The 9295-nt window shown below is 33.4% G+C and overlaps 1 long non-coding RNA gene across 2 annotated transcripts; it reads right to left on the minus strand.

The window, feature by feature from the left end:
* Positions 1-362: 362 nt before the first annotated feature.
* Positions 363-4478, minus strand: LOC147816068 (uncharacterized). 2 transcript variants are annotated; one of them, XR_015431652.1, is made up of 4 exons: positions 4072-4478; positions 3598-3803; positions 1726-2181; positions 363-1321 (listed from the first exon to the last, which is right to left on the minus strand). It is a non-coding gene; the product is annotated as an uncharacterized LOC147816068 (long non-coding RNA). The 2 variants fall into 2 exon arrangements; XR_015431651.1 differs by lacking the exon at positions 1726-2181 and having other exon boundaries at positions 4072-4476.
* Positions 4479-9295: the final 4817 nt, after the last annotated feature.

Here is a 9295-nt window from a genome sequence, read left to right on the forward strand (position 1 = left end):
GTAACTCAGATTTATTTGTATTGTCATTTAAGATTTAAAATTAATTAAATACGATTTAATTTTTTCAGTGCCTGTATCAAAGTAATACCATGTTTGGTACTATATATGTTTGATATTATACATATGTTGTGGAGGTTAAAATTTTTTAAGTTCCACTTATTTAAATTAAGAATCAAATATAAAAGATAATTTTCAAAGTAAAATCTTTATAAAACAGAGGAAGTTGATAAATAGGAATTTTATAATCAATATTTAAAGATTAAGTGTAGGAAAGAAAGGAGTAGATTTTTTAAAAATTTATTCTCGAAACATTTCTATAAATACAAAACCTTGTATATTATCAAAATTTCATCAAACACAAATGCAGGAAGAAACTAAACTTTTATTGGACAAAAATGTAGCAGATTTAAAAAACTAAATATAAATTTATACAATTAGGATTAGAAGCAAGCAATCACAAAGTTGAAAGAAACATATACTACATAAATTACAGTTAAAAGGAACATACTGAATGCAAATTTATTGAAAGTAAAGTACTATTCTATCAAAATAGGTAACACATATACCTAGAAACTTAATTATTTAACAACTTGGTGGGAAAATTTATGTCATTGAAGTCCATCAGAAATTAATAATGAAAGGTAAATGATGAGTTTTTATGTGGACATTCACTTGAAATTTGACAATGGTTAAACAAATATTTTTTTTTTAAAAAAAAGCAATAAAAATTACTAATTAAGAAATAAAGTTTGTTTCAGAATTAAAAAAAATATAAAGTTGGCTTACACATGACAAATATTTATTCAAAATTGGCTTACACATGACAAATATCTATTCAAAATATATCTCACAGGAAGAAAATTAAAATAAGCTAAAAAAAAAGTCTAAAAAGTTTAGATTTTGAACAATACTTTTGCTCTGGAGGCTGCAGAGGGCCGACACAGGAATAGTGATACCACTGCGAATAAGAGTCGCACAAAATAGTATCACCATACCGCAATCTTGTTTGCATGAATAACATTCCCATGTCATCATTCTCGATTTTGTAAAATCACATTTTTAACCAATAGCCACCCATCAGAAGTAAAGAACAGCTTCACTTCATTAATTTCAACACATGATTCCATACAAGAAGAAACCTTCTCTATACCACATTCTATAGCAGCTTCTTCAAAATGCCTTTATTTATGGTCTTCGATAATGTCTCATCTACAAAGCAGTTCATAAGCATATTTTTTTCCCTCCAAAACTGCTTTTCTTGTAAAAGGAGTGGGCCTATTACCTTTCTTCCTCTTCAAACCAACAACTTTTGTCGTTAAACCTAAAAATATAAAATATTTTAAGAAAAAAAAAAAGCTAGATAAAAGTTGCTAAAATAAAAATAAAGTAGTTTTTAAGGACGATGGGAACCCGGCATAAATAATAGAATTAATTTTTGGGCCATTTAATGAGTGATTTTTTTTTAAATATGCAAAACAAAACAAAAAGGAAATTTTTTTTTAATTTTAGAAAGAATTGCTAAATTGTGTATTGTAATCTCATTTGCTAAATTGTGCAGTTAGAAAAGCTAAGGAAGGGAAAATAATAAATCTGACCAAATTGAAATTGTTTTAATGCAAGATTAATATACTTGTTCCTTTCACATTATTGTTGCATTTATATTTTATAATGTTAGAGTTAAAAATTGTGTCTTTAACAATAAAAAAGATTCAAATACAGTGGTACCTTGAGATACGAATGCCCTTACATACGAGTTATTTGAGATACGAGGAATGGCCTTGCAAGCCCTTCTCGTCCTCGACAATGCTCCCGTTCACCCACCGAGTCTCGAAGTCTATAGCCGAAAATTGTGCTGTCGGCTAAGGTGCCGACAGCTCGATTCGAATCCTTCAAAGTAGCTTTGAAGGATTCGAACTCGAAGTGCCAGCGGAGGAGGAGATTGTGCCTCTGAGAAAATCCATGGACCTGGTGATGGGTGAGCATTCGGGCGTACTGCAAGAAATTGGATTCGAGGAAGAACCAGAGGTGGAGGAGGTTATCTCTACAAATGAGATAAAAGAATTCTTGGGAATGTGGAAGAGAATTTCACAGTTCGTGGAAAAGAAACACCCTGAAAAAGTTGAAACTGGTAGTACATCGGAGCTATTTAATGAGACTTGCCTAACTCATTTCTCCAGCATTCTGAAAAGGAAGAAACAAGCCTCCTTGGACAGTTTTTAAATCTGGCTAAAAAAGCAAAGACCAGTGAAGAGAAAAGCAGTGACTAAAATTAAGCATATAGTAGCATTTAAGTTGTGTGTAAGTTGCATTTAAGTAATCAAAATACAAATATGCATGTACACTTTATAAAAGCAGTTTTTTCTGCTTTACATTCTCTTTTATTATGTTTTGATATAGTACTTGTCATTTATAAATACATTTTTCTTATTCAAAAACACACAACAAAAACAATTTTACATACAATAGCATTTTTGGGGACGGAACGGATTAATGGCATTTCAATGGGCAAAATTGCTTTGAGATACGAGCAAGGTTAGGGAATGAATTAAACTCGTATCTCGAGGTATCACTGTATATGTATTAGTGAGTTGGTGATGATGCGTTATTTAAACTCCTTTTAATTTTGTTATATGCATTTTATATTAACTTTTTGGATTTATTTCTATTTTTAAGCTTTTACAATACTATTTAAATAAAAATATTTACACAGTAAAACTTATAAAAAAAAGATCATTATCATAAAAAATACTATGTCATAATTTAAAGTGAATAAAGATATTTAAAGAGATATGAATTATATTAAATGTCAGCACAAAATCACTATTCATAATAATAACACTCCGAATATATTCTTCCTCAATCGGAAACAAATTGTTTACTAATATAATACTATTATAAGGGTCATGCATTAAATTATTAAAAAAATTATATTGTTATAACAGTTTGCATAACTAAAGTCAATGTACTTGCTTTACTTCATTGAATTCATTTTTAGAACACAAACATTAAATTTGCCTCAAAACTTATTTTACTTGGCCAAAAACAAATTCAGAATTTGAATTTTCTATGTGTCTTTGCTTCTAACCATAATTTATGGATACATAAAATTTAAAGCAAGGACTGCATATGAAAATTTACTATGCTCTTATATATAACTAAAATACATTTGACATTATGGCAAGGTAAAAAAACAGGGGATATTTCGTATTGTGATCTGGCGAAGCAACTACAATTGCCAAGGTGCCAAACAGATTTTAAACTTGCAAATTTTTTAAAAAATATATGTAGATAATTGCCTAGGGGTAACTACAAGTTATACATTACGAGTCAGTCCCTTTCTATGACATTTCTTTTAGTTTCTCGCGGGTCACTGCCCGGAAGTTTCCTGGACTTTGCGATTACTCTGCCGCAGATCACGATACAGAAATCTCCATTAACAACAGTTTGAGCAACAACAATAAGTTCAAATAGATATTATAATATTCACACGTAAGTCAGTGTATATCACTCTGAGTAACAAAATAATTTCTTAACTATACAAACAATATTATGATAGAAAATGGAGATAATTAGAGTAAATGTAGGAAAAATTTTTACCTATATGAAATGGAACAGAAATATAGATACTTGGAGATTCACATATTTGAGAACTTTCTCTTGGTGCTCAACAGGTATCAGGCTTTCTTTAGGCGAAGAACGGAACAAAGATTCGGAGAGGACATGGTCATGATCCTCATTCATTGACTTTATCTGCAAAAATTGTTTATCTGGAGACAGCAGCTGGACAATTTTGAGTAAAGGTTCTGGAAAATAAAATTTTTTTTAAACAAACTACGTATAAAAAATGTATAAACTAAACTCTATAAGGGCTTGCAGACACAATATAAAATATTAGATAGCAGGTCAGAGAACATATAAAACAAGAGTGTTAAATTGTTCTTTACAAGGTGTATAGTGACTATTGACATAGTGACATCAGGAACGATGTTGCTAATCAATTAACACATTTTAAATAATTCATTTTAAATAACACATTTTAAAAATTAATTAAACAATACAAAATTTACTTACTTGGATTGGCGACTGTTATCTGTACATTTTTTTTAATGAATTCTTCCACCATGTGTATTTCAATTCCAGCGGAGCCTTATCAAATTTTTTAAATTTCTTTGAAGCATTTTGTAAAGTTTTCGCTTCTCTCTTCCAGAAGATCGTCTTTTTTTCTTTTTCAAATTCATGAATGGCTATTTGTTATTCTTCATATGAAGAAAATCAAGATGATACAAAAATTGTAGCTGCCTTGACTACGATAAACAGAGCTAAATTATTTTTGAAAAAAAAATCGGAGAGTCACGTGGACAGATACGCTCTATGATTGGTTAAAAATTTGATCGGTAAGATAGCAAAATGAATTTTACTGCGCCGATAATCGGTGCAATAGACACTCCGTAAAAATAAACGTGATTGGAATGTTTACAAACATGAAGCACTTCAAACACGGTCGCGAGCAAGGCAAACATTGCACAAGTTTTTATTTGAGTTTTGCTTCACTAAAGATCCATCCTCAATAGGTGATCACAACGCTCGAATACGCCGTCTGGGGAGATGGCCGGTTCCATGCTTTTGTAGTACGCCCGAAAAGAAAAGAAAAAAAAGAAAAAGAAAATGGACTACACTAAATAATTTTTGTTCTAATGATCGAATCCGGATCAACAAGTTCTCGACTTTGCCTTATAACTAAAGTGACTGTTGACTGTTGATGATGATGTGGGGGGGGATCTCTGCTACTCGCTTTTATCCCCCTTGCTGTAAGGTGTATTTTTGTGAGTTGAGTTGTTAACTAAAGTGTGTAGGTTTGGAACGAGAAGTTCCGGCACGTCCATGCGAGTATGAAGTCTGACGTGGAAGTGGTAGACAGCCGTTTTGTTCCCTCGTCGGACTCTACACTCGTTTAGTCGTTTCGGGACTTTTCGTATCACTCGTGCAGATTTTAGTATAGAACGTAGTGCCCCCGCAATTTGTAGTATAGATACAATAGAGATTCTTTTTATTTTTTTTTAGTCCTCACTCTTAGTGCTGCATTGTTTTAACCCTTTAAATGAACATCTCAGATTGCAACTCCATTTTAATTTTATAATGATCTAAGAGTTAAGATTAGCTTGCGCTTTTATTTCTATCGTATAGCTGGCTCAGTTCAGAGCCCTTAAACAACTTCTGTAACCTCCGTTCGAGTTGAAAAGTCATTCTTATCTATAGGCTGATTACTATAGTTTAATTTCCCTCCTGCAGTCCCTTAACCATGAGGTTTCATTTAATTTGAAACTTCGTCTATGTAAATGCAGATTCTTTTCTAGTAAAACACTAATTTACAAAGATAATATTCATAAAATTTCTTTTCACATTGTAAGGCACTTTCTAACTACACGTTGCTTAGTCATTTTTTTTTAATATCTATTTTCCCCTAAAAAGAACAATCGTGAGAAACTAGTTCGAATGTATTACGGTGTATTGTGGGTGTCTCCGTTTCAGGAGAACATTTAATTCTTTTAATTCTGAACACTGAATTCTGAACACTGAATTTTGAACATTTAAGTTTGAACACTGAATTCTGAACACTTAATTCTGAACACTTAATTATAAACACTTAATTCGGAACACTTAATTCTGAACATTTAATTCTGCCTTAAGTTAGCGTGTCCTAAATAAAATGTGGGATAGTCTGCTGCCATACTCCCATCATGGGTGTCGCTAGAAGTGATTGTTAACGACAATCGGACGCAATAGTTTAAAATTGGATTCAGTATTGTGAGTCTGATTCAGTTCTTCTGCATAAAAATAATGGTACGTAATTTTTACTGGTGTTATTTGGAATAATCATAAATTTGCACCAAAAAGTTTTGTGATTCTCGATAAAATTTAACATTTCAATAAACTTACTGTTATACATATTCGATATTTAAGATTAAATATCTATCCATAAACACTGACTTAATTTTTTTTTTTTACATTAGACGTAGTAAAGTTGTTATTTCTTTGAAAATTAAATATTTTAAAATTTAATGCTTCACCAGTGTCTGAACTTGCGTCCATCATTATAGTCGAGTTTTAATACATCAGGGCGAATCATCATACTTTTTTCCTTGATGTTATGAGGAAAAATTTTCGAAAAATTGACACAGCCGTGATTCGAACCTGCGTCCCTCGCTCCAGCAGTGAGTTACAAGTTCGGAGTGTTGACCTCTAGACCGGCCGAACACCAGAAGTCTGCCACAGTTCCGCTTCAAAAGCCCTCTCACGCAATAGACCTATGGGGGACCACCGTGACTCCCCCGAATTGACCTATAATAATATCTTCCAGCAGTCATGTTTGGACCATGGACCACTACTTGGTTTCCAAGTTTAAAAATTATAACTTAATATTAAAGGGAGTTAGACGGCTTCAAAATTCAAACCCGAACCGTCGAATTTTTTTATTTATTTTGATTTATTTCTAATTATTCCATTTTGAAAATAATATAAAACAATGTAAATAAACCAATTTTCCAGGACTTTTCCAGTTTTTACCCATTATTCGCCATTTCCAGAAAAAAAAAAATTATTTCCTACATGTAAGACTCTCAAAAATATGGAAAAAAGCATTAAAAATATAATATAATGCAATGTCAGCGAAAGAAAAAAAGAAAGTAAAATTTTTCAAAAATTGTCACAGCTGGGATTCGAACCTGTGACTCCTCGCTTAAGGCGTGAGTTACTAGTTCGGTATCTTTACCACCAGACCGCCCGAACACGAGAAGCCTACCACAATTTCGCTTCAAAAGCCCTCTCACGATCAGCTATGCAATAGATCTTAGGAGGCCGACCGTGCTCCCCTAATTCATCTATAAAAATATCCTCCAGCAGTCATGTTTGGACCATGGACCACTATTTAGGGTCCGAGTTTAAAAATTATATCTTAATATTAAAGTGAGTTAGACGTCTTCAAAATTCCAACCCCACCCCACCATTTTTTTTATTTATTTATTATTATTCCATTATGCGTTCTTTTCCACAGAAAGAGGCTCGATTTTGCACATAGAACCACTAACTCATGATAAACTGTCAAATATATTGTAAAAATAATATAAAACAATGTAAATAAACCAATTTTCCTGGACTTTTCCAGATTTTACCCTATATTCGCCATTTTACGAATAAAAGAAATTATTTCCTATATGTAGGACCCTATAAATTACGGAAAAAGCATTAAAAAATAATGTAATGCAAAATAAGTGAAAGAAAAAAAAAGAATTTTTTTTCAGAAACTGACGCATCTGGGATTCGAACCTGCTCATCCTCGCTCCAGGCGTGAGTTACTAATCCAGTGTCTTTACCACCAGACCGCCCGAACACGAGAAGCCAGCCACAATTTCGCTTCAAAAGACCTCTCACTATCAGCTATGCAATAGACCTTAGGGTCCGAGTTTGAACCCCCTAATTGGCCTATAAAAATTATCTTCAGCAGCCTTGTTTGGACCATAGACCCCTATTTATTGTCCGAGTTTGAAAATTATTCCTTGATATTAAAGGGAGCTAGGGGGTCTTGAAATTTGAACCTATCTCAAGCCATTTCATTTTTTTATTCTTTTTTTTTATTATTCCATTGCGCTTTCTTTGCAGGACTTCACACGCAGAAAACACCCCATGCATGATAGAATATCCAAAATGTTACAATAGAAGTCGAAAAAGAGCAAATAAACTGATTTTCCTGGATTTTTCCAGTTTTTTCCCATTTTCCCAACAAAATTTTTTTTTCATACATGCAGGAACCTCCTGAATATCGAAAAACACATAAAAAAATGATATAATTTAAAATAAGCAAAATAAAAAAAAGAAAAGAAAATTTTTTGAAAATTTGACTGTCCCTGGGATTCGTACCCAGGACCCCTCCCTCCTGCAGCGAACTTGCTTGTCTGGTGGCCTACTTTCCAGTCCACGGTGATACGAGAAGCCTGCCACTGTTTCGCTTCAATAGCTCTCTCCTCTCATCTTCGCATTATACCTTTAGGGGCCCACTGCGACCCCCCTAATTGGCCCATAAAAATTATCTTCAGCAGCCTTGTTTGGACCATAGACAACTACTAAGGGCCCGAGTGTGAAAATTATACCTTGATAATAACGGGAGCTAGGGGATCTTGAAATTTGAACCTTTCTCGAGCCATTTTATTTTTTTATTCTTTTTTTTTATTATTCCATTGCGTTTTCTTTGCAGGACTTCACACGCAGAAAACACCCCATGCATGATAGAATATCCAAAATGTTACAATAGAAGTCGAAAAAGAGCAAATAAACTGATTTTCCGGGATTTTTCCAGTTTTTTCCCATTTTGCCAACAAAAATTTTTTTTTTCATACATGCAGGAACCTCCTGAATATCGAAAAACACATAAAAAAATAATATAATTTAAAATAAGCAAAATAAAAAAAAGAAAAGAAAATTTTTTGAAAATTAGACCGTCCCTGGGATTTGAACCCAGGACCCCATCCTCCTGAAGCGAACTTGCTTGTCTGGCGGCCTACCTTCCAGTCCACGGCGATAAGTGAAGCCTACCACAGTTTCGATTCAATAGCTCTCTCCTCTCATCTTCGCATTATACCTTTAGGGGCCCACTGCGACCCCCCTAATTGGCCCATAAAAATTATCTTCAGCAGCCTTGTTTGGACCATAGACAACTGCTAAGGGCCCGAGTGTGAAAATTATACCTTGATAATAAAGGGAGCTAGGGGATCTTGAAATTTGAACCTTTCTCGAGCCATTTTATTTTTTTATTCATTTTTTTTATTATTCCATTGCGTTTTCTTTGCAGGACTTCACACGCAGAAAACACCCCATGCATGATAGAATATCCAAAATTTTACAATAGAAGTCGAAAAAGAGCAAATAAACTGATTTTCCTGGATATTTCCAGTTTTTTCCCATTTTCACAACAAAAATTTTTTTTTTCATACATGCAGGAACCTCCTGAATATCGAAAAACACATAAAAAATAATATAATTTAAAATAAGCAAAATAAAAAAAAGAAAAGAAAATTTGACCGTCCGTGGGATTCGAACCCTTGACCCCTTCCTCCTGCAGCAAACTTGCTTGTCAGGCGGCCTACCTTCCAGTCCACTGCGATACGTGAAGCCTACAACAGTTTCACTTCAATAGCTCTCTCCTCTCATCTTCGCATTACACCTTTAGGGGCCCACTGTGACCCCCCTAATAGGCCTATAAAAATTATCTTCGGCAGCCTTGTTTGGACCATAGACATCTTCT

The sequence above is a fragment of the Parasteatoda tepidariorum genome, chromosome 2 (genome assembly GCF_982258835.1).
Source record: "Parasteatoda tepidariorum strain Cologne lab strain chromosome 2, Ptep-v5.0, whole genome shotgun sequence".
Classification (NCBI taxonomy): Eukaryota; Metazoa; Arthropoda; class Arachnida; order Araneae; family Theridiidae; genus Parasteatoda; species Parasteatoda tepidariorum.